The sequence below is a fragment of the Schistocerca americana genome, chromosome 1 (assembly GCF_021461395.2).
Source record: "Schistocerca americana isolate TAMUIC-IGC-003095 chromosome 1, iqSchAmer2.1, whole genome shotgun sequence".
In the NCBI taxonomy this organism is placed as follows: domain Eukaryota; kingdom Metazoa; phylum Arthropoda; class Insecta; order Orthoptera; family Acrididae; genus Schistocerca; species Schistocerca americana.
In genome coordinates this window covers 1,101,680,159-1,101,702,085 of record NC_060119.1, presented here as the reverse complement: position 1 = coordinate 1,101,702,085, position 21,927 = coordinate 1,101,680,159, and the positions used below count along the sequence as shown (strand labels likewise).

General features: G+C 45.1%; 1 protein-coding gene across 2 annotated transcripts in view; it reads right to left on the bottom strand.

The window, feature by feature from the left end:
- The window catches only part of LOC124618105 (ras-related and estrogen-regulated growth inhibitor-like), a 572,768-nt gene that overhangs the window by 941 nt on the left and 549,900 nt on the right, over positions 1-21,927 (bottom strand). The window lies entirely within an intron of this gene.

Here is a 21,927-nt window from a genome sequence, read left to right as displayed (position 1 = left end):
CTGCAACAACACCGCCCGCAACCGACTCAGCACCAGCGCCACAACAACATAAGGGGAGTTTCACTACTATACAGGTTGTTTCAGAACTACTTTTACAAAGTTTGGGCGCAGATTCCTTACACCGAAACAACAAAAGAGGTCACCAAATGAAAGAAGTTTACTGTTGTGATTCTTCAACTTCTCCCGGCATATTTCTTACTCGAACAGTCCATGGTGTACTGCCGGTCCATAGTGTCCAACGGGCACAATATTTCGGCCATCAGACATGTCGCCATCGTCATGTGCGCTGACGAACTGAGCTCCTGAGGGCTCACCTTCCCCCGCGAGGCGTTCTCTCCGTGGTCCATCACGAAATGGACTACCAACATACCAGGGTCTTGGCACAGACATCTAAATACTAGGACAGCGTCGTTAGAGAGGCTATCGAAATTCGTACCAGGGACGGACTCATCAACAGAGATTGCGGCTATAACCTCAGCAAGGCATGGGAACCAGCACTGAGTCTAATTAAAAAGGGGTTCAGCAATGAAAACGAACAAGCGACCAGGGCGGACGAGGCAGTTACAGCGACGCCACCACAGACGCCACGTCAGCCTCTCAGCGACCGCTGACACGTGTGCGGCTGGTTCCGGCAGAGGTTCGAGTCCTCCCTGGGCCACTGGTGTGTTTGTCCTTCGGATAATTTAGGTTAAGTAGTGTGTAAGCTTAGGGACTGATGACCTTAGCAGTTAAGTCCCATAAGATTTCACACACATCTCAACATTTGTACCAACGACGCGCGGCCGCGGCCGCGGACCGCGGAGAGAGAACACCTCGCGGCGGAAAGGGATTTAGGACGGCCGCCCGCCCTCAGGAGCTCAGTTCGTCAGCGAACCTGACGATGGCGACATGTCTGATCGCCGAAATTTTGTGGCCGTTGGACACTATGGACCGGCAGTACACATGTGGACTGTTCCAGCAAGTTTACTGTTACCAGTCACTGTTTATTTATATCGTTGTGCGTTTCAAAGGTCTAAACCTCCATCATCAGGTGGTTATGGGACTGTCTAGCAGAGAAACCAAATACTACTTCAGAACACGGTTTGGACTTTTTTTGCTGTAAGCTTACCATATATCTAATGATAAAAATAAAATATGTAAAACTAAATACCTCCACTGGTCAGTTTCCTATCACTGTCGTAGCACATCACATGTATACTGGTATATATTGTAAACACAGATAGCGTGTGGAAACAATTACGTGCAAGGATCACATAGCAAAAGAGAAACGTTATAACAAAGTACAAAGAATATAAACTACTGGCCATTAAAATTGCTACACCACGAGGATGACATGCTACAGACGCGAAATTTAACCGACAGGAAGAAGATGCTGTGATATGCAAATGATTAGCTTTTCAGAGCATTCACACAAGGTTGGTGCCGATGGTGACACCTACAACGTGCTGACATGAGGAAAGTTTCCAACCGATTTCTCATACACGAACAGCAGTTTACCTGCGTTGCCTGGTGAAACGTTGTTGTGATGCCTCGTGTGACGAGGAGAAATGCTTACCATCACGTTTCCAACTTTTATAAGGGTCGGATTGTAGCCTATCGCGATTGCGGTTTATCGTATCGCGACATTGCTGCACGCGTTGGTCGAGATCCAATGACTGTTAGCAGAATATGGAATCGGTGGGTTCATGAGGGTAACACGGAACGCCGTGCTGGATCCCAACGGCCTCGTGTCATTAGCAGTCGAGATGACAGGCAACTTATCCGCATGGCTGTAATGGATCGTGCAGCCACGTCTCGATACCTGAGTCAACAGATGGGGACGTTTGCAAGACAACAACCATCTGCATGAACAGTTCGACGATGTTTGCAGCAGCATGGAGTGTCAACTCGGAGCCCATGGCTGTGGTTACCCTTGACGCTCCATCACAGACAGGAGCGCCTGCAATGGTGTACTCAACGACGAACCTGGGTACACGAATGGCAAAATGTCATTTCTTCGGATGAATCCAGGTTCTGTTTACAGCATCATGATGGTCGCATCCGTGTTTGGCGACATCGCGGTGAACGCACATTGGAAGCGCGTATTCGTCATCGCCATACTGGCGTATCACCCGACGTGATGGTATGGGGTGCCATTGGTTACATGTCTTGGTCACCTCTTGTTCGCATTGACGGCACTTGGAACAGTGGACGTTACATTACAGATATGTTACGACGCGAAACCCTACATTTCAGCAGGATAATGCACGAGCACATGTTGCAGGTCCTGTACGGGCCTTTCTGGATACAGAAAATGTTCGACTGCTGCCCTGGCCAGCACATTCTCCAGGTCTCTCACCAACTGAAAACGTCTGGTCAATGGTGGCCGAGCAACTGGCTCGTCACAATACGCCAATCAATACTCTTGATGAACTGTGGTATCGTGTTGAAGCTGCATGGGCAGCTGTACCTGTACACGCTATCCAAACTCTGTTTGACTCAATGCCCAGGCGTATCAAGGCCGTTATTACGGCCAGAGGTGGTTGTTCTGGGTACTGATTTCTCATGTGGTCATGTTGCTCTAGTGTTTTCTTTTTCTTTTTTGAAGATACTCAAGAAGCATGCTTACAGTAGAGGAACTTATCAATCTGCGGTATCTTATCTGAAGGTGGAACAAGAGTTCTATAGGAAATTTCACAAAACTAGCAACAAAAAGAGCAAACAGTCAGTTACTTGTCAACAATTTCCATAGAGCTGCAAACGTTGCCGATGAAACTGACCCTTTGAGACCTCTCATGCCACAGGAGACTGTTCAGTCAATCATAGAAGCAACCGAAAGAAGTGTGAATGCATCAACTCGTCGTTTAAGCAACAAATTAGACGTGCCAAAAACAAAGATTCTGAAAGTTATACACTTTATGCTAAAGAAAAAAGTGCACAACATTCAGGTTCTTGACAAATTAGACCACGAAGATTACACAGCTCACAAAAGCTGCGTGCTACGGTTTGATAGCAACAACGAACAATCAGCGTCTCGTAGATCACATCTTGGTTATTAGAGAGCCGATATTCCCCATGTGAAGAAAAATTAGCAAATACAAGTGCTGCATATGGAGTAGCAAATAGAGTTGTAAAACTATTGTAGGCTATAACAGACTATCACAAGTAAGCATAGACTGCTATCCTTCTCCTAGTAGCCTTTGTCAGTTAAGGTCGTAACCGTATTACCTGTACGTTAGGTGTGTTACATAACTATCAGATAGTACCTCAATTCGATCGATTTTTTTGTGTGTCATCAGTGTCTTATTAGATTCCCCTAGAAGAAGCGATTAACCATCTAGAAACTGAGTGAGTGTATATAAAGGGACCCGTTATCTAAAAACATTTTTGTCCTACGTAGTTATCCTCATGTCCGTAACTTAAATATAAACTGTATAACGAAACTGAAACTGTCAATCTTTACCACTGGTTCTGGGTTTATTCGCAAATTGTTGATTTTTAACGTGAAACAGATGGAGACTGTAGCGAAAAAAGGAAAAAAAAGAATGCGCTAAAAACTCAATTTGCTCAAAACACGGTAATAAAAAAAAGAACTAGAAAACAAAAACCTATCAAGCATGGCTTCAATACTTCGTCGAGCTTATATCAATGTTCCCGTTATTCATAAGCAGTTTCCACGTTTATCAATAATAAAAGGAAAGTATTGCCTTTGATCATGATAATCAACATGCTATTGAATACAAAATAACAATAATTCCATACAGTTGTTTATATTTGTACATGTAGGCTGGTTCAAATGGCTCTGAGCACTATGGGATTTAAACTTCTGAGGTCATCAGTCCCATAGAACTTAGGACTACTTAAAACCTAACTAACCTAAGGACATCACACACATCCATGCCCGAGGCAGGATTCGAACCTGCGACCGTAACGGTCGCGCGGTTCCAGACTGTAGCGCCTAGAACCGCTCGTCCACTGCGGCCGGCACATGTAAGCTGTACTTGCATCAGAAGTAATTGCTGTGGTTAGATAAAAGCGCAGAAATAAATAATCAACTGATTTTTATTATTATAAAACGGAATTTATATTTTGTAGGGATATAAAATACACAAAAGTGTACACAAAAGTGAACGATGTACGGTTCTAACTATGTGCAAAACAAAGTAAAGTTGTCGGCTCCCAGTCTGTCTCTCACACACTCCCTTATGTTTCCTTCCCTACAAATCCTACAAATACTGCCGGTAATCCTCCCATTCACTATGTAGATTGTGAACTGTACCAAAACCACAGAATCGTAGCTTTGGTAGAGTGCAGTTCTAGTAACGAGCCACCTTACGGTAGCCGGCCGAAGTGGGTGAGCTGTTCTAGGCCCTGCAGTCTGGAACCACGCGACCCCTACGGTCGCAGGTTCGAATCCTGCCTCGGGCATGAAAGTGTGTGATGTCCTTAGATTAGTTAGGTTTAAGTAGTTCTAAGTTCTAAGGGACTGATGACCTCATATGTTACGTCCCATAGTGCTCAGAGCCATTTGAACCATTTTTGAACCTTACTGTACCACCCAATGGCAGAGAGATACACAAAAAGTGGAAGTGAGGCATGGATTCAAAATGAGTACAGATTATCGGCCCTTCCATTTTGCAAAAGGAACTAGGAAATATATACATTACTATTCTGGAGCATTTGATAACAAACGTACTTGCTTATTATGTGAATGCATCCATTATGTTTAGAAATCTATCTAGACTTTATGACCACCCTGTAGTGGAAACCCTATCCCTGTAGCGTGCGTTTCGGCAAAAAAATTCCTAAAGGCGCGCAATTGTCTGTACAAAAATTTCAGCCGCCTTGTCGTTTGGTCTGCCGGGCCTTAAAACAGATGTTAACAATCCCGTCCAGTTCTCGCCGTTCGCGCATGCGCCAGAGCGGCAGCACCATTTGTAAGTGCAAAGCATAGTTTGATTTATCGCCCGCCGGCTCAGTACAATGGCGTCGTAATTGGAGACGCATGGCGAGCCGCGACCCGAGTGCGCATGCGCCAGCGCGCTTTGCGAGCGCCCGCACTCGGCCTTGTTAGCGCGCGGGACGTCTCACTCGGCCGCTTTCCCCGCTAGCGCCACTTGCTGCATTCCTGCGCCGTCAAACCCGTGGCCAGACCGCTGAGCGGGTGGGGGGGACGTGGCGCCTGATTTACGAATAATACTCGTCCCAGCCCGACCAATTAAACCGCGCCGTAAATCACGGCAATTCATTTACTTCAAGTCCGCGTTTAAAAGCGCTGGCTGGCTATCACACTCCCAGACCGACACTTTCTCCTCGTTCCGTTTGGAATTGTTCCGTCACAACGGGAGAGCAACGTTGTGACAATCCGTGCCAGAAACGCGCTCGTCCTCCCGCTTTTCGAAATGACGGTGCTCACTCAGATGACAACGGGACGCCTGTGGCTGTCGCAGTGACGGTAAATCGTGAATAACTCACGCCGAGGTGAGAACGGCCTCGTCCTGGTATTCGAAGGTGACAGTGAAACACACGCTAGCTCCCGAGAATCGTCTTATCCCAGAATAACTTCAAGCGAGGCAGGTGTGCCTCGCCCAAGTATGTAAAAGTTATTTATTTCCTGCTGCCACTTCGATGAGCACACTTCGATACGGAGTGTTAAATGCCGCATGAGCTGTGTTAGAGCAAAAGTTTGGCTAATTCATCCATTGGTAAGACTTGCCAAATCTGAAATATAAAACTGGTTTATTGAGAGTCAGTCTCTGCAGCTAAATAAAACGGTATATGCAGAGTGTAATGTCGTGCAGTATGGGATAAACTGAGCGACATTTATCGCGTGGTGAACACACAATGTATGCTTGACCTAACAAATGAAATGAGTCAAAAGTACAATTCTCGTCTCCTGCTGTCTCTCCAGAGCACACCCTTGTAAGAAACCGTTGCTTTTCCTTGCCTCTGACTGGCTAGTTTTCGCGAATGTGGATTTCAGAACGCGGAGCGATGGAGTGACTAGGCTGCCCCCCTCTTGAACCTTTCTTTTCTTTCCGTCATTGCTTCTACGATGTATAGATTAAGCTGCATTGACGGAAGATCGTCATCTAACAGTTCCTCAGAATGATCAGACCATCACGTAACGACATCAAGGAATCGCGACCAGCGTAGAAACGTAAGAACAGACCGCACTTCATTTGTAATTATTTTATTCAGGAGAACCATTATCGTATGGTTACTGTTACCCATATGGTTAATATATCCTTTTCCGTGACGATTCTGAAGAGAACCTGCTCATTTCTGTCTTATCAGTCCGCTGAATTCTCAGCAGTCTTCTGAAACACTACTTCACAAAAATATAGATTCTCTTCTATCCTGAATTAGCCACAGTCCACGATTCACTTTTATACAGTGCTGTGCTCTAGTCTTCCTCACATTAAGGCGGCATGTTTGATACTAAAAGTCTTCCTTTGGTGAGTAAATGTCTCCCCATCTGTGCTAGTTTCGTTTACAGATCCTCCTACCTTCGTCCTCAAGTGCTTTTTCTTTCTCTCCAAGCGTAGTGGAATTCCTTCGCTGTGTCTGCTAGGTTGTCCACAATTTTCATTCCAAGTTTGTCAGTAATCTTTTCCCTAATGCTACTTAATACTTTCGTTTATATTTTATTTACTCACAATCCATATGTTGTACATAATACACTGCTCATTCCATACAAAAATTCCTGCAATGGTTCCTCACGTTGCTATCCTCAATGAATGTCACCAGTGAATCTTATCATAGATGCCCTTTCACTTTTGGATCGGAGCGGTAATGGTACAAAATTTCGTCTTTTTGAAGCAAGACCAAGGTGGCAGCACGTCTCCTTTTAGCTGTTATTAACTTTTGAAATGTTCTCCAATGAAACTATCGCTATATTGGGCATCACCTTCACAGACGTCAACACATCGATAACGAATATTGAGACATCGCAGATTTCATGTAGTTCAGACGTACTCAGTTTCCGAAATGGAGTAAAGCCGGTCGTTAACGGCTGCTCTGAAGAAGGTAGTGGCAAGTGGAAAGCAGTCTCTTCTACAATTTTCTGAGTTGCTGTCAATTCCTCCGTGTCTGCATGTGAGTTTAATTTCATCGTTCTCGATAAGGATATATATATATATATATATATATATACAGCCGGCCGCTGCTGGTAGCCGAGCGGTTCTAGGCGCTTCAGTCTGGAACCGCGCGACCACTACGGTCGCAGGTTCGAGTCCTGCCTAGGGCATGGATGTGTGTGATGTCCTTAGGTTAGTTAGGTTTAAGTAGTTCTAAGTTCTAGGGGACTGATGACTTCGGATGTTACGTCCCTTAGTGCTCAGAGCCATTTGAACCATTTTATATATATATATATATATATATATATATATATATATATATATATACAGGGTGGTCCATTGATACTGACCGGGCCAAATATCTCAAGAAATAAGCATCAAATGAAAACACTACAAAGAACGAAGTCTAGCTTGAAGGGGGAAACCAGATAACACATGGTTGGCTCGCTAGATGGCGCTGCCATAGGTCAAACGGATAGAACTGGTTTTTTTTTTTTAAATAGGAACCTCCATTCTTTATTACATATTCGTGTAGTACGCAAAGAAATATGAATGTTTTTGTTGGAGCACTTTTTTCTCATTGCGATAGATGGCGCTGTAATACTCACAAACGTATAAGTACGTGGTATCACGTAACATTACGCCAGTGCGGACGGTATTTGCTTCGTGATACATTACCCGTGTCAAAATGGACCGTTTACCAATTCCGGAAAAGGTCGATATCGTGTTGATGTATGGCTATTGTGATCAAAATGCCCAAACGGCGTACGCTATGTGTGCTGCTCGGTATCCTGGACACATCATCCAAGTGTCCTGACCGTTCGCCGGATAGTTACGTTATTTAAGGAAACAGGAAGTGTTCAGCCACATCTAAAAGGTCAACCACGACCTGCAACAAATGGTGATGCCCAAGTAGGTGTTTTAGCTGCTGCCAGCGAGAGTGGCCGAGCGGTTCTAGGCGCTATGTTCTGGAACCGCGAGACCGCTACGGTCGCAGGTTCGAATCCTGCCTCGATGTGTGTGATGTCCTTGGCTAGTTAGGTTTAAGTAATTCTAAGTTCTAGGGGACTGATGACCTCAGATGTTAAGTCCTATAGTGCTCAGAGCCATTTCAACCATTTTTTAGTTGCTGTCGCGGCTAATCCGCACATCAGTAGCAGACAAATTGCTCGAGAATCGGGAATCTCAAAAACGTCGGTGTTGAGAATGCTACACCAATATCGATTGCACCCGTACCATATTTCTATGCACCAGGAATTGCATGGCGACGACTTTGAACGTCATGTACAGTTATTCCTCTGGGCGCAAGAGAAATTACGGGTCGATGATAGATTTTTTGCACGCGTTCTATTTAGCGATGAAGCGTCATTTACCAACAGCGGTAGCGTCAACCGTCACAATATGCACTACTGGGCAACGGAAAATCCGCGATGGCTGCGACAAGTGGAGCATCAGCGACTTTGGCGGATTAACGTATGGTGCAGCATTATGGGACGAAGGATAATTGGTTCCCATTTTATCGATGGCAATCTAAATGGTGCAATGTATGCTGATTTCCTACGTAATGATCTACCGATGTTACTACAAGATGTTTCCCTGCATGACAGAATGGCGATGTACTTCAACATGATGCATGTCCGGCAATAGCTCGCGTGCGGTTGAAGCGGTATTGAATAGCATATTTCATGACAGGTGGATTGGTCGTCGAAACACCATACCATGGCCCGAACGTTCACCGTATCTGACGTCCCCGAATTTCTTTCTGTGGGGAAGTTGAAGGATATTTGCTATCGTGATCCACCGACAACGCCTGACAACATGCGTCAGTGCATTGTCAATGCATGTGCGAACATTACGGAAGGCGAACTACTCGCTGTTGAGAGGAATGTCGTTGCACGTTTTGCCAAATGCATTGAGGTTGACGGACATCATTTTGAACATTTATTGCCTTAATGTGGTATTTACAGGTAATCACGCTGTAACAGCATGCATTCTCAGAAATGATAAGTTCACAAAGGTACATGTATCACATTGGAACAACCGAAATAAAATGGTCAAACGTACCTACGTTCTGTATATTGATTTAAAAAAACCTACCTGTTACCAGCTGTTCGCCTAAAATTGTGAGCCATATGTTTGCGACTATTACAGCGCCATCTATCACAAAGCGAAAAAAGTGGTCCAACTAAAACATTCATATTTCTTTACGTACTACATGAATATGTAAAAAAAATGGGGGCTCCTATTTTTTAACAAAGAAACGCAATTGATATATGTTTGACATATGACAGCGCCATCTAGCGAGCCAACCATAGCACCATCTGATTTCCCCCTTCAAACTAGACAAGTCTCGGGCTTTGTAGTTTTTTCGTTTGATGCTTATTTCGTGAGATATTTGGCCCGGTCACTATCATGGACCACCCTATATATATATATATATATATATATATATATATATATATATATATATTTGGCCCGGTTACTGTCATGGACCACCCTATATATATATTTGGCCTGGTCACTATCATGGACCACCCTATATATATATTTGGCCCGGTCACTATCATGGACCACCCTATATATATATTTGGCCAAATATCTCACGAAATAAGCATCAACCGAAAAAACTACAAAGCATATATATATATATATAAAATTCCTGTCACCTCGACATAACTTTAACATACGCTGAAACAAACTTTTATACAACACCTGCTTCAGTTACGTTGTTAAATTTTGAAAAATTTATGTTACTTGGATCCTTAAGCGTTAAACTATATGAACACAGGTCAGAGGAAGTGCATCTCAGCACAGCTACCAAGTTTCGCCAGCTGCATCACATTTCTCATTAACCGCAATAATACGTTTTCTCAAGCTTTAATTTCCGTAACTAAGAAAAATAAAAAACTCTGAAACGTTTTCTCTCTTTCACTGACGCCCACTCATGTGATATATTACTATCGAGTGTTACTTTACTTGTTGTTCGGAACTTAGTAAACTTTCTTTTCGTCATTAACTAATAGTCCATTTACAGATGCGAAATGAATGAAGTTTTGGAAAGTATTGTACACTTTTCTTGTGTTGTTTTCGTAAGATTAATTATAGCACTCGCCTCATATGTGAAAATCACTAACTTGATTGATGTAATGTAACTGGAAGGCAACTCAGCAGTACAAGTAATAGAAGTGAACCCGAAATTGAAACTTTCGGAAACTCCATTCGCAAATTTTGTACCAGCCATAAAAGCTTTTCCTCTCTAAACATTTGTAGTCTCTCCTGATGAGTTTTGTTCATATTTCTCTTTGAAACTGCAATACCGTAGTCATTAATCCTTTTATGATTAGTGGTATGCACTGGAAGAAAGTGTTGAGACAGAGGCTGTTACTGTGTTAGTCGACAATTATTGATTACTACAGAGCTCCATGATACGTCGCTTACGAGAATCGAAAAGGGCTTTTGGAGCTACATTGCCGCACCTAGGAGTCATGGTATGTTACCTGTTATAATTGTCCAGTTGTATCAACATATCCACCATGCGAAATTAATACCGAAGCATCCACGGCCGTTTGGAAGCTAATTTGAATAAGTTTCACTCGATGACTAATTTTCCGCGGCCGGCCGGGGTGGCCAAGCGGTCCTATGCGCTTCAGTCTGGAACCGCGCTGCTGCTACGGTCGTAGGTTCGAATCCTGCCTCGGGCATGGATGTGTGTGATGTCCTTAGGTTAGTCAGGTTTAAGTAGTTCTAAATTCTAGGGGACTGATGACCTCAGCTGTTAAGTCCCATAGTGCTCAGAGCCATTTTTTTAATCTTCCGCGAGCCGACTTTGTGGCATTTCAGCGCATTTATTAACTACATTTCCTTCTATTCTGTATCGTGTTAAGCTGCAGATTCACCGCTGAATGCCATTTCTCTCTCTAGTGGAAGACACATTACCTTGCTCAAAAGCTGTTTCATCCGGTGCAATTCTTGCCCAGAGGCCTACAGTATAATTTATTCAAGCCGTCTTACTCTTTTCTCTAACATAAATTTTCGTCTTGGCGGCACAGAAAAAGAAATGTGTGCGCAATCTCGTATTTCATCCATGACTCCCCGTTCCCTTCTTGTCCCAGTCATACGCGGTTACCTGGCTGCGTGCCGAAGAGCCACTCGAGTGAAACGTTTCTTGTTGGTTGCGTGCACTGCAAGAGCTGTAAACCAGTGGAGGTTTCTGACTCTAGACAGCCATTCCCTTTCAGTTTTGTTCAAACCTTAGCTGTAACATGCTCATTTGACTTTCATTACAAACTGACATGTATTAGCGTTTTGTCATAAGTACATACATGACTCCATTCTTGTACCGTTTCCGTTTCTTGATGTTGCGCATTTGTGCGAGTCCCTCACTCTGACTGCACAAACCCGCAACAAATCGCAAAAAATATTGAACGCCTGATAACATCTTCTCTATGGCATGCTATACATAAATTTATAGAGTTTTAGGACTTCAGTCAGATCTGCTAATGTGCCATCAAAATTTATCAGAAATAGAGGTTTTCCTGACACACTTTGAGGCGTAGCGCCGGATACCGATCCTGCCTCGGAGGCGGTTAAGTGGGAGATGTGTCTCAGAGCTGGAGAGTAACAGATAGTGATGCGAGACTGGACGAGCACGTAGTTTATGTATCAGCCGATGGAGGACAATATTGGATAGGGGACTGATTTAGTTTCGATTGTGCCCACTAGAGTGCACTAAAGTAATAGAATGTTTTTCATAAACTGTTGCAGTATTTTCATAAAGTGTTATTATGTCTTTTTGTGTATGTAAAATGTTATGAATGTGTTTTAGCAGTATGAATGATGCGTGAATGTGGTTTAAGGATAATATGAAGATAATTGTTTAACGAGTTATGTAGTGGGATTTAGTGTGGGAACAATTCGAAGAAGTATGGATGTGGACAAAGGGGATTTTTGTAGAATAGATTTGTAAAGGAGGTTTATGGTAAAGGGAAAGTTAATTCAGGTATAAACAACAATAGTAAATAACTTTATGCATAAACAAAACTTCAGCATATTAGATAATTACGTCGGTAAAAAGTGCAGTCGTTAGGTTTACTATTTTGCGACTGGTTATTGACGAAAGGCGCGGACTGACACGAGACAATGTTATTTTCCTATTGGCTGTTGAGTAAACTGACCAATGGTAAAGTAATATTCTTCGCGCTCATTTCTCTGCTAGTAGAGAAGACTGAAGAGTATTCTAGAGAGGAGTCGGAGCCTAGCCATTAAACAGTTCGGACGTGTGTAGTAGTACGAGTAGTTTCGATGGAAATGATAAGTAGCCGGATCTAGCAGTGTTTCATACATCAAATGTGTGGTAAATTGACGGCATAATTATTCCGATGAGTGTGCAGAAATTTCGGAATTTTTAAGTGAATTTTGTGACGAGAAAATACATATATTCCGCGTGGCGTATTGAGCAGGTCGGTGACTAAAAACTGTGACTGCATTAGGTACCGACAGACTTAATATTTGGCGTGCAATCTCAACCAGAAACAATAAGTATTTTTGTAGCTATTACGTTTTCGGGAAATGCAACATCATAAACTTGCTAATGTGAGTGAAAGGAATTTTGAGTGACTGTGTTAAGACTAGCACGGGCTTGGCAGTGATACTTGTTCACCTAAGTTTCAGAATATATTAAGGACAAAATTTCCAACGTTTCATTTCGTGTGAAAATTTTCTCCTGAAACGTAGATTAGTGACTTTAATTGCAACCTGGTTCACGTGGAACTACAGTAGGTTTCGCTCAGCTTTCCTACTGATGATATGCTGAGACAATGTTTACAGGTAGGTGCAGGTTCGTCGTAAAAGGGACGGAAGGAACCGCGCCGCCGCAACTTGACTTCCAGTATGTCGCAGATATAAAACACAGGACTTTCAATTGGAAGAATTAGTGGCATGAAACGAAAAATGATGTAGGGAATCATTTTAATTCTCGACGAGAGATATCTTGAGCACCCACCAAATATAGGCAGGTAATCATAACAGCTGTAGCCGATCAGTGCCTAGGTTACATCACATGCTGAACTGTTTCTATGATGTGAATGATTACTTGCAACAAAAATTGCTGAACGCTATGGGAGGAAACTGTAGAGTTATCGCTTGCATCATATGTTCATGGTGTATTATTATCCAATAAAATTTCTACTCCTATTTTTCTGTCTCCCATTTATTTTATGTTCTTTTGGAATTGTTGAACTGTCATCAAATCAAATTGTATCGTTTCTTTTTATTGCCGCTTGAAGTTTTTAAGTTTATTGTAAACACTTAATATACAGATTGTTCCAAAGTCTTCGAGACAAATGTGTAGAGTTAATAGTTCACTTCATGGGGAACAGCTCCTGTTAGAAAGAAAATATTTGCTGGCACTTTCCAGTGACGTTAGGTGGCGTTTCAGTCTGCTTATGCCCCTGAGAGGCGTCCGGGCATAGGCAGTCTGTGGTATTCAGATGCAGTGTGTGTTGCCTACCGTCCAGTCATCTGCTGTGCGGGGAATGTGGTGAACCGAACAAAATTGGAGTTCCTGATTGGTCTCTTTCTTCACTTAGAGACATCCATTCTTATGGCTATCTTATTAAATATTGCTATCAATTTACAGGGGTAGGTAGCATTCAGCAGGCCTGGTTAGCAGATAGTGCTAGTTCGCTGTAATCGTCGTCCTAGGGACACCGAATTCAATAATAATACGCATAGCGTTGTCGGGAATGTCAGCGAAAATTTTGTCTCTAACAACAGTTGTTCCCCATGATGTAATGTCTCACCCCTAAAAGTTAGTCCCGAAGATTTTGAAGCAGCCTATGTACAGAGCGTCCCTGTTCCAGAGGTTGCCCCTCAGTCTGCAAGATCCGGGCGGTCGCAGAGGGTGGGCTTACTGGTAGTTGGGAGCTCCAACGTCAGGCGCGTAATGGGGCCCCTTAGGGATATGGCAGCAAGAGAGGGGAAGAAAACCAATGTGCACTCCGTATGCATACCGGGGGGAGTTATTCCAGATGTGGAAAGGGTCCTTCCGGATGCCATGAAGGGTACAGGGTGCACCCATCTGCAGGTGGTCGCTCATGTCGGCACCAATGATGTGTGTCGCTATGGATCGGAGGAAATCCTCTATGGCTTCCGGCGGCTATCTGATTTGGTGAAGACTGCCAGTCTCGCTAGCGGGATGAAAGCAGAGCTCACCATCTGCAGCATCGTCGACAGGACTGACTGCGGACCTTTGGTACAGAGCCGAGTGGAGGGTCTGAATCAGAGGCTGAGACGGTTCTGCGACCGTGTGGGCTGCAGATTCCTCGACTTGCGCCATAGGGTGGTGGGGTTTCGGGTTCCGCTGGATGGGTCAGGAGTCCACTACACGCAACAAGCGGCTACACGGGTAGTAGGGGTTGTGTGGCGTGGGATGGCGGTTTTTTAGGTTAGATGGCCTTGGGCAAGTACAGAGAGGGCAACAGCCTCAACGGGTGCGGGGCAAAGTCAGCAAATGCGGGGACCAAGCAGCAGTCGGTATTGTAATTGTAAACTGTCGAAGCTGCGCTGGTAAAGTACCGGAACTTCAAGCGCTGATAGAAAGCACCGAACTGAAATCGTTATAGGTACAGAAAGCTGGCTGAAGCCAGAGATAAATTCTGCCGAAATTTTTACAAAGGTACAGATGGTGTTTAGAAAGGATAGATTGCATGCAACCGGTGGTGGAGTGTTCGTCGCTGTTAGTAGTAGATTATCCCGTAGTGAAGTAGAAGTGGATAGTTCCTGTGAATTATTATGGGTGGAGGTTACACTCAACAACCGAGCTAGGTTAATAATTGGCTCCTTTTACCGACCTCCCCACTCAGCAGCATTAGTGGCAGAACAACTGAGAGAAAATTTGGAATACATTTCACATAAATTTTCTCAGCATGTTATAGTCTTAGGTTGGGATTTCAATTTTCCAGATACAGACTGGGACACTCAGATGTTTAGGACGGGTGGTAGGGACAGAGCATCGAGTGACATTATACTGAGTGCACTATCCGAAAATTACCTCGAGCAATTAAACAGAGAACCGACTCGTGGAGATAACATCTTGGACCTACTGATAACAAACAGACCCGATCTTTTCGACTCTGTATGTGCAGAACAGGGAATCAGTGATCATACGGCCGTTGCAGCATCCCTGAATATGGAAGTTTATAGAAATATAATAAAAGGGCGGAAGGTTTATCTGTTTAGCAAGAGTAATAGAAGGCAGATTTCAGACTACCTAACAGATGAAAACGAAAATTTCTGTTCCGACACTGACAATGTTGAGTGTTTATGGAAAAAGTTCAAGGCAATCGTAAAATGCGTTTTAGACAGGTACGTGCCGAGTAAAACTGTGAGGGACGTGAAAAACCCACCGTGGTACAACAACAAAGTTAGGAAACTACTGCGAAAGCAAAGAGAGCTTCACTCCAAGTTTAAACGCAGCCAAAACCTCTCAGACAAGCAGAAGCTAAACGATGTCAAAGTTAGCGTAAGGAGGGCTATGCGTGAAGCGTTCAGTGAATTCGAAAGTAAAATTCTATGTACCGACTTGACAGAAAAGTTCTGGTCTTACGTTAAATCAGTAAGTGGCTCGAAACAGCATATCCAGACACTCCGGGATGATGATGGCATTGAAACAGAGGATGACACGCGTTAAGCTGAAATACTAAACACCTTTTTCCAAAGCTGATTCACAGAGGAAGGCCGCACTGCAGTTCCTTCTCTAAATCCTCGCACAAACGAAAAAATGTCTGACATCAAAATAAGTGTCCAAGGAATAGAAAAGCAACTGGAATCACTCAACAGAGGAAAGTCCACTGGACCTGACGGGGTACCAATTCGATTCTACACAAAGTGCGCGAAAGAACTCGCTCCCCTTCTAACAGCCGTGTACCGCAAGTCTCTAGAGGAACAGAAGGTTCCAAATGATTGGAAAAGAGCACAGGTAGTCCCAGTCTTCAAGAAGGGTCGTCGAGCAGAAGCGCAAAACTATAGACCTATATCTCTGACGTCGGTCTGTTGTAGAATTTTAGAACATGTTTTTTGCTCGAGTATCATGTCGTTTTTGGAAACCCAGAATCTACTATGTAGGAATCAACATGGATTCCGGAAACAGGAATCGTGTGAGACCCAACTCGCTTTATTTGTTCATGAGACCCAGAAAGTATTAGATACAGGCTCCCAGGTAGATGCTATTTTTCTTGACTTCCGGAAGGCGTTCGATACAGTTACGCACTGTCGCCTGATAAACAAAGTAAGAGCCTACGGAATATCAGACCAGCTGTGTGGCTGGATTGAAGAGTTTTTAGCAAACAGAAGACAGCATGTTGTTATCAATGGAGAGACGTCTACAGACGTTAAAGTAACCTCTGGCGTGCCACAGGGGAGTGTTATGGGACCATTGCTTTTCACAATATATATAAATAACCTAGTAGATAGTGTCGGAAGTTCGATGCGGCTTTTCGCGGATGATGCTGTAGTATACAGAGAAGTTGCAGCATTAGAAAATTGTAGCGAAATGCAGGAAGATCTGCAGCGGATAGGCACTTGGTGCAGGGAGTGGCAACTGACCCTTAACATAGACAAATGTAATGTATTGCGAATACATAGAAAGAAGGATCCTTTACTGTATGATTATATGCCAGCGGAACAAACATTGGTAGCAGTTACTTCTGTAAAATATCTGGGAATATGCGTGCGGAACGATTTGCAGTGGAATGATCATATAAAATTAATTGTTGGTAAGGCGGGTACCAGGCTGAGATTCATTGGGAGAGTCCTTAGAAAATGTAGTCCATCAACAAAGGAGGTGGCTTACAAAACACTCGTTCGACCTATAATTGAGTATTGCTCATCAGTGTGAGATCCGTACCAGATCGGGTTGACGGAGGAGATAGAGAAGATCCAAAGAAGAGCGGCGCGTTTCGTCACAGGGTTATTTGGTAACCGTGATAGCGTTACGGAGATGATTAACAAACTCAAGTGGCAGACTCTGCAAGAGAGGCGCTCTGCATCGCGGTGTACCTTGCTCGCCAGGTTTCGAGAGGGTGCGTTTCTGGATGAGGTATCGAATATATTGCTTCCCCCTACTTATACCTCCCGAGGAGATCACGAATGTAAAATTAGAGAGATTAGAGCGCGCACGGAGGCTTTCAGACAGTCGTTCTTCCCGCGAACCATACGCGACTGGAACAGGAAAGGGAGGTAATGACAGTGGCACGTAAAGTGCCCTCCGCCACACACCGTTGGGTGGCTTGCGGAGTATAAATTGTAGATGTAGAAGGAATGGTGAAGTTCAGGAACGTGACAGAAACGATTCTTCGAAGCAAAAAAGTCCAGCAAACATGGGCTCTACGATGCGTGTCTTAAGAGATGTAACACTTCACCATCTTCGATACTGCGTAACAAACCTGTTCTACTGCAAGCTCTTTGCTTTCCAATTTTGGGGTGTGGTAGTATGGGCCAAAACAAGAAAGAAAAGTCAGTAAACGTGGGCTCTAAACAGCATCCCGTAAGATCTATGAGCACTTCTTCAGTACAATAGATGTGTTTCACAGCAGTGAAGGTGAACAAGTGCTCATAGGTCTTAAGGCATGCATTATAGAGCTTATGTTTGTTAGACTATTTTTCTTAAAATGATCGTTCCTCTCGTATGCCTGAATATTGACCATTCCTCCTTGGACTACTTGTATATATATTCTAATATCAAACTTTGTTTTTATTTGACAATATCCATACGATATTGCATTGTAACTGGATGGAGAAATTAAAGAAAATGCAGAAATATAAAATGAAGTGCGATATGAATCTTGGTGTGAATGCCACATGTCTGACAGATGGCGTCTTTTGTTCATTTCGGTGTGTCTTGGAACGCCTAAAATGCTGACTCATAATTATTTTCCGACTTGTACAGAATATCAAAGTTTCTTCTGTTTTTACTACGTCGTGTATGGCTTTTTTGTTCCTTCGTTCCAGTTTTCTGAGTATATCCTTACACCAACTGAGTTTTTGAGCTTAGATAAAATTGCCCGGAATCTACCGGGAACGGAGCTTGTCCGTAGATAAATATCCATGAAAAACCGAACCTACTGCAGTATTCAGGTTGGCTATGGATGTTTTTATTTCCAGGTAAGTTACTTTCTGAAGGTGTTCAACCATGCCACGTGCAGTATCGACACTTTTGGAACGACAACCGAACTTGCTGAACTTCGTATTATGTAACAGTGACGGCCACGAAGTAATTGTAGACTGTCTCCCGTGAGGGTGAACGATTACCAAAAGTGAAACGAAATGATTTGTATCATTGTTGTTGAGTTACACGTTTACGAAACCCGCCCGGTTAGCCGACCGATCTAACGCACGGTTTTCCGGATTGGGAAGGAGCGCCTGGTCACCGGCAGGAATCCGCCCGGCGTACTTGTGTCGAGGTCCGGTGAGCCGGCCAGTCTGTGGATGGTTTTTAGGCGGTTTTCCATCTGCCTCGGCGAATGAGGGCTGGTTCCCCTTATTCCGCCTCAGCTACACTATGTCGGCGATTGCTGCGCAAACAAGTTCTCCACGTACGCGTACACCGCCATTACTCTACCACGCAAATATAGGGGATACACTCGTCTGGTGTGAGACGTTCCCTGGGGTGTCCACCGGAGGCTGAACCACACAATAACCCTGGGTTCGGTGTGGGGCGGCGGAGGGGTGAAGTGGACTGCGGTAGTCGTCGTGGGGTTGCGGACCACTGCGGCTACGGCGGGGACGGAGCCTCTCCGTCGTTTCTAGGCCCCCGGTTACCATAACATAACATACAATACACGTTTACGGAAACGGTAAGAATTCATGGAACGAAAACATTCACTTGAAATTTCCGGTTTCCGCGACACTGCTTACTTAAACAGTCATTTTTAATAAACTACGGGGCTAACTGATGAACAGTCATTGTTCTAACAACAACAAATGAAAAATTTTAAAACTACAGTAACGTCACATGTTAACAGCGGCATCTAGTGAGCGTTTTTTAAATCCTAAAAGATAAGCATCGTTCTTCCTATATAACCAAAGGTAGTAGAACACAGGCCTCTTCACCTCACTCATCTCCTTTCCGAACAGCTAAATTCCCGTCGCTCCGCAATCTTCCTCTCTCGTGACCTCGAACGCGCATATGACCGCGTATGGCATTCTGGTCTCCTCTTCAAGCTCCAAACCTTCGCCCTTCCCATTAACTACGTTCGTCTGATCGGTTCCTTTCTCTCCCGCCGTCCTTCCCATGTCACCATCCATAATACCGATTCCTACACCTTTTTCCCCTCCGCCGGTGTGCCCCAAGGCTCCGTCCTCTCCCCCCTTCTGTACTTGTTGTACACGGCGGATATGCCGCCGCCGTCACCCCCCATCCACCTTCTCCAGTTTGCCGATGACACCGCCTTCCTTGCCCTTGCCCCCACCCTGCCACGCTCCCAACGCCTTCTCCAATCCCATCTTGACCGGTTCACCGCTTGGTGCAACCAGTGGTTGCTCAAGGTCAATCCTTCCAAAACCCAGGCGATCATTGTAGGCAAAACCACCCCTTCCTTCCGCCTCCTTGATTTCTATCTCACCGTTTATGGCCGTCCCATCGCTCTCACTCCCACCCTTAAGTACCTTGGCGTCACCCTCGACCGTCGCCTCTCCTGGACTCCCCATCTCCAGACAATTCAAGCCAAGGCACGTTCCCGACTCCGTCTCCTCAAGCTCCTTTCCGGCCGAACGTGGGGTCTGGACCCCTCCACCATCCTCCACACCTATAAGTCCCTTATCCGCCCTATCCTCTGTTACGCCCATCCAGCCTGGATCTCCGCCCCCCCTTCCTTTTATAAATCCCTCCAAATCCTTGAACGCCATGCTCTCCGCCTTGCCTATCGCATCCGTCTCCCTTCCCCCACGCGGATCCTGTATGACCTTATCCCCTTCCCCCACCTCCTCCTCTTCCTCGAAAGGATACGAATCCTATACACCTCCCGTAAACTCGATCCACCTCACCCGCTCGTCTCCCCGATCCTCTCCCACCCCCGCCCGCTGCCGCGCCTGTACTCCCATGTCCCACCCGGTCTCCATCTCTCCACCCTCCTTACCCTCTCCCAAGGTGGCTTCCGCCAGCTCCCCCTCCCTGATGATGCTCTCCTCCCCTCCATCTACCCCTCCTACCAACTTTGATCCTCCCGCCCTCCTCCTGTGCCTGCTCCTCAGGGCACCCTCCCTCCCCTCTCTCCCTTTTTCCCTCCCTCCTCCTTTTCTCTCCCCTCCTCCCCCGGGCCTCCCCTCCCCTCCCCTGTCCCTCTCCTTCCTGCCCCCGTCTCCTCCCCCATTCGCCGTCCTTTTCTCCCCTCTCCCCCACCTCACCCCTGTTCCCCTCTAGGCAGGTCCCCGGACTCGCACACGCTACGTGGACTTTCGCGCGCCGGAGATCACCGCCATCAGTGTCTTGTGTGTGCCGTCGTGTTTAGTGTTCAGTGTTCACCGTCACACTCCATCGTTCACCAGTGCCATCGTCTCCTTCAGTGTTAGTGCGTCGTCTCAACAGTTTGCGGTGTGGCTTATCGTCGAGTGTGAACGGCTCCGTGTTTGTTTCTCTGTGTCTCCTGTTTATTGCCCACCCTTTTGTACCTTTTCTGCTTTTCTACTGTTTTTGCTGATTGTATCGTCTATGGCTGAAGAGCAGCGTAGTATGCTGCTGCCAGCCTGCCTGCTGTACAGGCTTTAAAATGAAAATAAAGTAAAAAAAAAAAAAAAAAAAAAAAAACACAGTCCTGTTGAAAACTATCTGCGGGTTGACACTTTCTGACAGATTAAAACTCTGTGCTGGATGAAGACTCGAATCCGAAACCTTAACTGTCGCGAGCATATGCTGTTACCGGCTGAGCTATCCGGGCGCGTCTCCGGCCCTTATCTTCTACTTTCCGAACTTCAAGTCAGTTCTCCTGCAGCCTTGCGGTACAGCATTCCTCGAATAATGGATGCAGCAGAGTGATGTCTCAACATTTGCTTAGAAAAGGTAAAGTTCACAGGCTGGATTCCCCATACAACATACAGTTTTAATCGGTCAGGTAATTTCAGAACATCTCACTCTCCGCCGAAGAATGAAAAATTCATTCCAGAACCTTGGGGGTATTGACAGCTTTATCACCAGTGAGAGTCAAAGAAGAGCGGCTAATTCCTTCACGGCTTCGATTGGTGTACGCCACAAAGAAATTTACTGTTGCAATTCCGAGAGTACACGTTCCAAAAGAAGGTCAAAAAACATACCACTTCCTCCCATATGTATTCCTCGGAAGGAGATGACAGCACAAGCTCATACACCAGCTCAGCGATTGAGAAAAGAAGGAGTACATGCTACTGTTGAGTATACGGGCTGATTTTGGTAAGTGGAAACGAACTGCATCGTATTATGGAGATTTTGGCAGAAATGTGTTCCAATGGAAATGCACCCACTTGAACATGGAGATAAAAGGTCTCTGACAGCGACCTCGGTACTAGAATCAGGCAGGAGGCCCGCCAGCGTGGGGTAACCAGACGACCGCGTGGAGCGTTCTGCATGACAACTGCCACTATCCATGTCACCTGCAACGAGTGCAGACGGTATTACCCAAAGTCTGGCATCCGCGGCGACCGTCTTGTCGCTGGTTCGACACACAGGCCACCATGGTGATGTGGTTTCTGTTATTCATCCTATTCAGAAACAAGACTGCTCAATGCCGCGCGGTATCGTGACCTTCGCAACACCCACCTCTGGGCTCGGGAGAGTCCCCATGGTATAATCCCAGTGAACAATCAGCACTGGTTCAGCCTCAACGTGTGGCTGCAGGTTATT